This window comes from Mus pahari, chromosome 15 (assembly GCF_900095145.1).
Source record: "Mus pahari chromosome 15, PAHARI_EIJ_v1.1, whole genome shotgun sequence".
Classification (NCBI taxonomy): domain Eukaryota; kingdom Metazoa; phylum Chordata; class Mammalia; order Rodentia; family Muridae; genus Mus; species Mus pahari.
The window spans coordinates 30,232,565-30,242,411 of NC_034604.1; positions in this window are offsets into that span (position 1 = coordinate 30,232,565).

Below are 9,847 nucleotides of genomic sequence, written 5' to 3' on the forward strand. Positions count from 1 at the left end.
GCGGGCGGCACTTTGGTATTCCTGCTGGGGGAGGAGTGGTTAGTGGGGGTGGTAGGCACCAACACCTGGGTGCTAAAAATATTATTATTGAGACAGAGAGATGGCTTGGCTGTTAAGGGTACTGTGGCTCTCTTGGAGGGCCAGAATTTTGTCTAACATCAGAGTCCATGTTAGACAGCTCAAAATTGTCTATAACGCTAGCTCGAGGGAAATCAAAGCTCTTTCTGACCTCCTTAGATACCTTCTGGACTGTGAGCATGTACACACATAGACACAAATAAAAATGGATCTTTTTTTGGAGGGGGGAGGGGGTGTTTGAGACAGGGTTTCTCTGTATAGCCCTGGCTGTCCTGGAACTAACTCTGTAGATCAGGCTGGCCTTGAACTCAGAGATCTGCCTCCATAGTGCTAGGATTAAAGGCCTGTGCCACCACAACTGGCAAAAACCCAAATCTTTAAATGTGTGAGTGTGTGTGATATAATGTGTATGTGTGCCACCGTGTTCTCCTAGAGCAGTGGTTCTCAACCTTCCTAATGCTGTGGTCCTTTAATACAGTTTGATGCTAATTCATAACTGTAATTTTGTCACTGTTATACATCATAAATATCTAATATGCAGGATATCTGATATGCAACCCCAAGGGGATCTCAGCCCACAGGTGAATATGAATGTGTATGTGTGTGTGTGTGTCTGCCTGTCTGTCTGTCTGTGTGTCATCTAGAGAACAACCCTTGGTGTTATTCTTCAGTGTTCCCCTTGGTTTTTTATTTTGTCTTGTTTTATTTTGTTTTGTCTAATTTTTGAGACAGGATCTCTTACTTGTCCAGTAGGTTACAGGCTAGCTGCCACCACGCTTCAAGAACCCACCTGCCCCTGCTTTGAATGGATAGGATTACAGAGGCCACTCTGCCTGGTCTTTTAGGGTGTTGGGAGTTAGGATTGTCAAACTCAAGAGTCATGCTTACAAGGTGGGTTCTTAACCAATTAAGCCATCTTTCCAATCCGTCCCAGCCCACCCCAACACACACACACACACACACACACACACACACACACACACACAGAGAGAGAGAGAGAGAGAGACAGAGAGAGAGAGAGAGAGAGAGAGAGAGAGAGAGACAGAGACAGAGAAACAGACACACACACACACACACACACACACACACACAGAGAGAGAGAGAGAGAGAGACAGAGAGAGAGAGAGAGAGAGAGAGAGACTTTCTCTGTATAGCCCTGGCTGTCCTGGAAGTAGCTCTGCAGTGTGTACCACCCTTTCTTCTTTTAAAATGATGGATTACAACTCCGATTTCCAGCTCCCAGGGGGTGAGACTAGATGACCACCTCTCAGCCTCCCTGCCCCACTTCAACCCAAGCTGGGGAAGTTGTAATTGGAAGATCATTGGAAGCAACTGGTTTGCATCTGATGTGACTTTGTTGGTTACAATCTGTTGGTTACAGAGAGCAACTAGGGAGCAAAAAGGGTCTGTATCTCCCACAGCCAGCACAATGTCAGGCACAGCTGGTCGCCAATGTTCGATGAACGGAGGTGTGAATGAAGACATGTCTGGGTTGCTCTGTTGCTGTTCTGTGGCTCTTATCATAGCCCAGAAAGTGGAAATGACTTAAGAGATGCCGGCACTGAGTGAGGGTCAGGAGAGGATTGCAGTCGCTACATTATTACATTTTTTCCTCTTTAAGCCACTTAAGCGCTAGTTCCCTGCCTGTTTACTGTTAAAAGTGATTCCAAATCAGCTGTGGACCTTCTCCCGCCTTGAGGGAGTAAGAAGAGAGCCGGGGTGGCTGTCTGAGTTTATTATCTTCGCCATTACTCAGGCGTGTTCCCCTGAGTGTTCCCATGATTTTATTTTAATGCAGTTATTTGTATAAGGCGATTCTCCAGCTCAGCCAGGCCAAAGTGGGAGGGTGGGGGAGCCAGGGGAGAGCCGATGGAAAAATAAAATACTCAGAGGTTCATGAAGATTTGACCATGGCTTTAATATGAATCAAATTTGCTCTAACCTGGTCTCACAGTCAGCATTTCTGCTAGAAATAATTTGTAATTATCAGACTCCAGTTAGGCCAAAAGGCTCCTTGCGTATGACTCTGATATGATTAGCAAAAGTTTGGGGATATAATTTACATGGCTCTCGTCCTCTCTGCCAGTGACATTCCTGGAGAAGACACCTTGTCCTTCCTGGCAAAAGGAAACGCAAGGGCATACAGGATCTGAGAGCAGACTTCCAGGTCACTGGGGGCTGCTGCTCCAGGCTGGCCCAGGAGAGAGTGCTTTTTCCTGGAATCACGAAGCTGACTGATTCCCCAGCCCAGCATTTAAGACCTGGGAGTCAGTGAGTGGCCAGAGAGGGACAGAGACCTGCAGCTCACACAGCACTGCAGCAGAACTGCTCTTTCATGACAGCCAGCACCAGGGTGAGACACCAGAGACCAGCAGGACTGACACCAGCAGGACTGACGGCAGTGATCTGTGAATCTCAAAACAACTTAGTCAAAGTCCTAGTTTAAGAAAAAAGGTTAGGGGGCTGGTGAGATGGCTCAGCGGGTAAGAGCACCCGACTGCTCTTCCAAAGGTGCAGAGTTCAAATCCCAGCAACCACATGGTGGCTCACAACCATCCTTAACAAGATCTGACGCCCTCTTCTGGAGTGTCTGAAGACAGCTACAGTGTACTTACATATAATAAATAAATTAATTAAAAAAAAGAAAAAGAAAAAGAAAAAAGGTTAGGCCCGGGACTGGTGGCGCATGCCCAGAATGTGCTTGGGGGGCTGAGACAGGAGGATAGTGAGTTAGAGGTCAGCCCAGAATACATAACAAAACTGTCTCAACAAACAAAGAAACAAACATAAAAACGACCCATAAACAGAAACATGCACACACACATAAGGAAAAACGTTTGGCCAACCTAAAAGTCCACAACTTTCCTCTGCACCACTGGAGAGCTAGGATAAACTGCCTCATCCCCACCCTCACCCCCAGAATTGGGACTGGAGAGGTAGGTGACTCCACAATGTGAGACAAAAGCTACTGGGTTTTGTGTCAACTTGACACAAGCTAGAGTCATTACAAGAAGAAGGAACCTCCCTTGAGGAAATGCCTCCATGAGATCTAACTGTAAGGCATTTTCTCCATTAGTGATCAATGTGGGAGGGCCCAGCGTACTGTGGGTTGGTGGACTTGAGTTCTATAAGAAAGCAGGCTGAGTAAGCGAGGGAGAGCAAGCCAGGAAGCAGCTTTCCTCGGTGGCCTCTGTGTCAGCTCCTGCCTCTAGGTTCTAGCCCTGCTTGAGTTCCTGTCCTGACTTCCTCCGGTGATGGATTGTGAGCTGGAAGTGCAAGCTGAATAAACCCAACATGCTTTTTGTCATGGTGTTTCATCAAAGCAATAGAAACCCTGACTAAGACACTTAGTCACGTAAAACATCATGACCAAGCAGCAAGTTGGGGAGGAAAGGGTTTATTCACCTTATACTTCCACATTGCTGTTCATCACCAAAGGAAGTAAGGACAGGAACTCACACAGGGTAGGAACCTGGAGGCAGGAGCTGATGCAGAGGCCATGGAGGGGTGCTGCTTACTAGCTTGCCTCCCCTGGCTTGCTCAGCCTGCTTTCTTATAGGACCCGGAACTATCAGCCTAGGGATGGCACCACCCACAATGGGCTGGGCCCTTCCTCCTTGACCACTAATTGAGAAAATGCCTTACAGTTGAATCTCATGGAGGCATTTCCTCAATTGAGGCTCCTTTCTCTGTGATAATTCCAGCTTGTGTCATGTTGACACACAAAGCTAGCCAGTACACTAAGACAGAACAGTAGGAATGACGTCTTGACCCATGCTACAAATGGATGAACCATTGAATGAAGCCAGACACAAAAGACAGAATAGAATAAGATGTCATAGATAGGAAATATCCTATCTAGAGACAGAATAGCATTGGTGATTTTCAGCTGGGGATGGTAGGACATGGGGTGACTGCTTACAGCACCAGGACTTCTTCCTGGGACTCTGCAGTGATAGCTGGCACAGTCTACACTGCACTTGGTTTTGTTTTGTTTTTGTTTGTTTGTGTTTGTGGGGTTTTTTTGTTTTTGGTTTTGGTTTTTTGAGACAGGGTTTCTCTGTGTAGCCCTGGCTGCCCTGGAACTCACTCTGTAGACCAGGCTGGCCTTGGATTCAGATTCGACTGCCTCTGCTTCCTGAGTGCCGGAACGAAGAAAAGTGTGTGCCACCACTGCCCTGCCTACATTGTGCAATTAAGGATAGTGATCATTTTGCCTTGCAAATTCTATCTCAACTGAAAATCAAAGATAATTTGGGATGAGAGGTCCTAATTTACCTTCAGACTCTGTAGACCAGATCGTTTTCTCCCACCGACTGGCCAAGCCGGACTGTGACGACCCTGCTTCTTCCTCTCCACAAGGTGCTGTTCTGTGCTCTGATGATTTTATAACAGGGCCTGGGAAAAGGAAGAGCAGTGGGAAGGAGGGAGAGAAGGAGGGAGGGACGGTAGGAAGGAGGACCTGAAGAAAGAGGGCTAGGACTGAGAAAAGCTTAACTTCCTTTCTAGAGCATAAGGCCTTTAGGTATAAACACACCTCCCCACCACCGTGAAGTCTCCCTGGATTTTCCTTTTTGTTAAAGCATTTCGTCTGACATACATGACTCTGAATGACCTCACGTTGAATCTGTCACTGCCTTGTGATCATGCAGGTTTGAGTGTTACAGAGAGAGCAGTTCTGTTCGTTCTAGACAGTGTGCAGCAGAAATGGCATCACCTCTCTCAAGGTAGGACCCTTTCAGACTCTCTCCCGACAGACAGTATATTAGACGCTACCTACTTCTTACTTCCTAACTTAAAATGTAGCCCTAGACCAGGCCTGGTGTGAGTCAGGCCTGTAATTGCAACACTTGGTGGGGCTGACACCTGAGGATTAAAGATCCTAGGCAGTAGTTCCAGGCCAGCCAGGCAACAGACAAGCCTGTCCTGGGAAAACCAAAACAAAAAGAAAGAGAGAGAAAATGAATGGATGGATGGATGGATGGATGGATGGATGAATTTTAGGCAATCTGGATTACACAGCAAGACCCTGGCTCAAAAATCAAACAGACTGGGCGTGGTGGTGCATGCATTTAATCCCAGCACTTAGGAGGCAGAGACAGGCCAATTTCTGGGAGTTTGAGGCCAGCCTAGTCTCCATATCGATTTCCAGAACAACCATAGAGGTACATAGAGAGACAGGGTCAAAATAAACTAAAAACAAAACCAGGACAATGACAAAACCAAACAAACAAACCCAAAGTAAACAGAGCTGGGGTTGGAGGCACAGCTCAGCGGTCGTCAGTGCTGACCATCCCGGAGGACCTGGGCTTGAACAAAACAAACAACAATCAATCTGTAAGTCTCCCAGTCTCCTCAGGGTCATCATTCTCGATTAGAAGGTCTAGGCTTATCTCATCAGTGTAGAGGACGTGAGTCCCAGGTCCTGGACCCTGACTGTTAGCTTACAGGCCATTCCATTAGGCTCCTCCTAGGGACCTCTGCAGCCAGCTGCTTCGGGTGTGGGCTTCCTATAAAGGACTGCTCCACTATTCCAGCTCTCTCTTGCTGTTCCCTCCTGTTCCCACTAGTGTCTCTCTCTCTCTCTCTCTCTCTCTCTCTCTCTCTCTCTCTCTCTCTCTCTATCTGTCTCTTTCTCTACCCCTTCTCTGCCCTCACAGCTCTGCTCCTGCCTGACTACCTGTCTACGTATCCACTTGTCTGCCTCTGCTCTTCTCCAGGTCCTCACTATCCTCCTATCTCAAACAACCTTCCCTGCCTCCCCCATATACCAGATCTCTTACATGACATAATTCCCCAGGGGAACACCTTGGCACAGGCCTGCCAGGTACCCCCTTGCAATATTATATCTCATAACATGTCTCTTTGGGAATCTCAAGGTGCAGTAGTCTGAGATGTTTAAAAGTGTTGCGTCGGAATTGTAGGTCATTTCCCACTTCTGCTACTTATTGATGCTGCCATGAAGAAAGTACACACCTTCAAAGAGCCTCGGCGTTCCTGTATATAAAATGAGGCGATGGTGGCGTCCTCACTCCTAGGAGTAGCGTGGTGACTGGGTTAGTAGCAATATTATATGTAGTACCTTCTCTGTGTGTATATGTGTCTGTGTGTGCACACACATGCCGTGGCGTGTGTGGGGAGGTGAGAGGACAACCTGGGGTGGGGGGAGTCAGGTTCTCTCCTTTGACCGTGCAGGTTCCCAGAATGGATTCAGGGCATCAGGTTTGGTGGCAAATGTCTTTACCTGCGGGGCCACGACACAGGCCTGAATTATCAATCATACCACAGGAAGCACTTAGAGCTGTGTCTGGGGCGTGGGCACTCCCCTGGGTCCCCCTGGTCACTGCTGCCCCTGGGTATCTCTCAGCCACCACTCCTGTTCCTTCTCAATGCTAGGATGCTTTGTTAGAGATACAGGTTGGCTTTCTGACACTTTCCTAGCCCCAAATGCTAAGAACCGTTTCTCTCCAATCCTCCATTACATAGTGGTCCATCCAAGTTCTCCATGAACAGACAGATTTATCCTTCACATGCAAAGAGCTTTGGAGGTAGTTTCCTAACAAATTGTTTCTCTCACTGTCAGGATCCAAAGATACTCGAGAGACCCCGGATGCGGGAAAGGTGCCCCGTACTGTACCTAAGAGAGAGGTCCCGGGTTCAGAGTATTGTGCCCTCAGAAGCTCTCTCTAGGCAAACACTCGCCAGAGAGCCACAGAGATGAAGCTAGTCTCCTTCTGTTGCTTGCTCTGCACAATTTGTCACAATAAACCCATGAGATGGGGAGTTACTGTTTTCTGGAGTTATTATGTAGCCTGCTCAGGATGCAGCTTCCCAAGGCCTGACTTTCCTCAGGCAGTACGTAGGATTTGTTTTCTAGCTGCCAGAGAAGGCAGCTAAAGGTAATTTATGTTAATTTTTTTCCTTTCTGGCCCATTAACTTTTGTGATGTTAATATAATATGTGGAGCCTCCTGTTAGCACAAACCCTTACATCCATAGCGTGCTGCTGGGGGTGGGGGTGGGGTGGGGCTGGGAGAGCTGGACCTACAGTACCAGGACCCTGGGACCGGGGTTTGCTCCAACTGCCTGCAGAGAAGCTTTACTGTCGCAGACAGGAGAGGGTAAGGAAGGATGTAGCCTTGACTACTTCAACTAAAAGTGGGTTTTGTGTGTGTGTGTGTGTGTGTGTGTGTTCACACCACATTACAGAGGAGTGTTCATCTCAACAGTGGGTCCTGAAACTTCCCTGTGGGCAAAGATTCCCTAAACAGGTTCTATCTAGGGTCCTTCCTTGTATTTGGAAGACTGTACTGAAGGTATGGATGGAGATTCTGAAGCCTGGGGAGTAGCAAACACGTGCAAACACTTTGTGAGCATCTATAACATATTAAATTTCTGTCCTGAGGGGCCATGGTATGGAATTATTATTATTATTATTATTATTATTATTATTATTATTATTATTTTGGTTATTATTATTATTTTGGTTTTTCGAGACAGGGTTTCTCTGTGTAGCCCTGGCTGTCCTGGAANTCACTTTGTAGACCAGGCTGGCCTTGAACTCAGAAATCCACCTGCCTCTGCCTCCCGAGTGCTGGGATTAAAGGCATGCGCCACCACGCCTGGCTCTAAAACATAATTTTTGTCTTAAAGATCCTATTGTGGATTGTTGTGGATGACAGAGAGCCCCTATTCTAGTCAGTTGTTTTGAGGTGACATGTGTAAGCCTAAAAATCACCCAGGTATGTAAAACGCCTCAGGACATGAGAAAAATGGAGTCAGGGACACAATTCTAGAAAAAAAAAAAATGTCAGTGACGCCAAAGATCTTACAAAGTCTAAAAGCCCAGAATGCAACTAGACTAGCTTTACAGAAGTTGGATCTTCAAGCCGATAGGATGGCTCCTGCCTGGAACCCCAGCCCCACGCAGAGGCAGGAGGATCGAGATGTCAAGGCCAGTCTAAACTGTAAACTCCTCTTGGAAGGGGTTGGGATTGCAGGCAGCCGCCTTGCCCACAGCAGGACTGCCTACATGTCCCGGGTGTTCCTCACGAGGGAAGTGGTGCGGAACAGAAGCTATGACACTTGCTTATTTGCTCAAATCATTTTCTAAGGTATCAGTTCCCTTCCAGCAAACACAGCTTCAAAGCCAGCTTTATAATCCAGGCATGCACACGTGGCGGGTCACGCTCGAGATCCCAGTACACGGAAGGAAGGGGTAGGAAGATTGCTTCAAGCTTCTGTCTAGCCTGGTCTAAATAGACAGTTAGTTCCAAACAGCCAGGACAGAAAAATAAGTAAATACTGTAGACCAGTGCTATTCCATAGGGCTCCGTGGAATATGGTGGTCATTGGTCACATGTGGCTATTGAACATTCAAAACGAAACGCGTAAGACCAAGGAATGAACTTTTATTTATTTACCACTTATATTTAAGCTGGGTGTGGTAGGTAGTTCATGCCTGTAATCCCAACATTTTAGGAAGCTGAGGCAAGAAGATACCACACATTCAAAGCCAGCCTGAAATATAGAACAGGATTCCATCTAAAAAAAAAGGGGGATGACATTCAGTGGTGGCTCATGCCTTTAATCCTAGCACTGGGGAGGCAGAGGCAGGCTGGTCTCTGAGTTCGAGGCTAACATGGTCTACAGAGTGAGTTCCAGGACAATCAAGGCTCCAAAGAAAAAGCCTGTCTTTTAAAAAAAAAAAAAAAAAAAGAGTGGAGGAAGTGGGGAGGCTGGGGATGGTTTATTGTGTTAGAGCACTTACTGCACATGCATGAGGAGCCATGCTCAAGATTTCAGCATTCATATAAAAGCATGGATGTGCACATCTTTGTAACCCCAGGGATGCTGGGGGTGGAGATAAGAATCCCTGGCACTTTCTGACTGCGGGTGTGTTTAGCTCTCCTGTCTCTAGGAATGCAGCGGTGTCAGAGCAGAACATCTGACATTCTCCTCTGGCTTCTGGCTACATGGGGCCCTGCCTCAAAAAAAAAAAAAAAAAAAAAAAGTGTTGGGAGGCAGAGGCAAGTAAATCTCTGAAGTGGAGACCAGTCTGGTCTACAGTGCAAGCTACACAGAGAAATCCTATGTGTGTGTGTGTGTGGGGGGGGGGGTGTGGCAGATAAATCGGGGAGAGTTGTGGAGTAAGCGTAGTTGTTACTTGGTAAGAGCTCAGAAAAAACGCCCATTTCCCTTTCTTCTGAATTAGCCAAGGCCATCCTGGGACCCACCTGTGTGGTACAAGGCTGGACGTCTCCTCAGGCTTGACCTGGATTCACCACTGCTCACTCAGGTCCCTTAACTGGCTTTTTCTTCCCTGCATTAATTCTAAGCACCTGCTCGTTATTAAAGCAAATCTCTCTTTACCCAGTACCTCCTGGTCTGAACAAGCCGCTGTAAATAGCAAGTGTGCTCCCTGTGACGCAGCACTATTGGCATTTAGCTCTTGAAAGGTTAATGGCCAGGGCTGTGCTTGGCCGGCAGGGCTCCGTAGACATAATTGCAACAGCAGGGAGATGGGACTGAAATTCAGGGTGGGGGTTGGGGGGGGGGGCAAAGGCCTGCAGAATACAGTGGTATCTTTCTGTAAAGAGAATAGCTCTAATCTCATTCTCTCTCTCTCTCTCTCTCTCTCTCTCTCTCTCTCTCTCTCTGTGTGTGTGTGTGTGTGTGTGTGTGTATGTATGAGAGAAAGAGAGAGGACATTGGAGGCCCCCAGCCAGAGAGGTAACAGGGCTGTGGCTTCAGTCGGCCTCATTCACGGA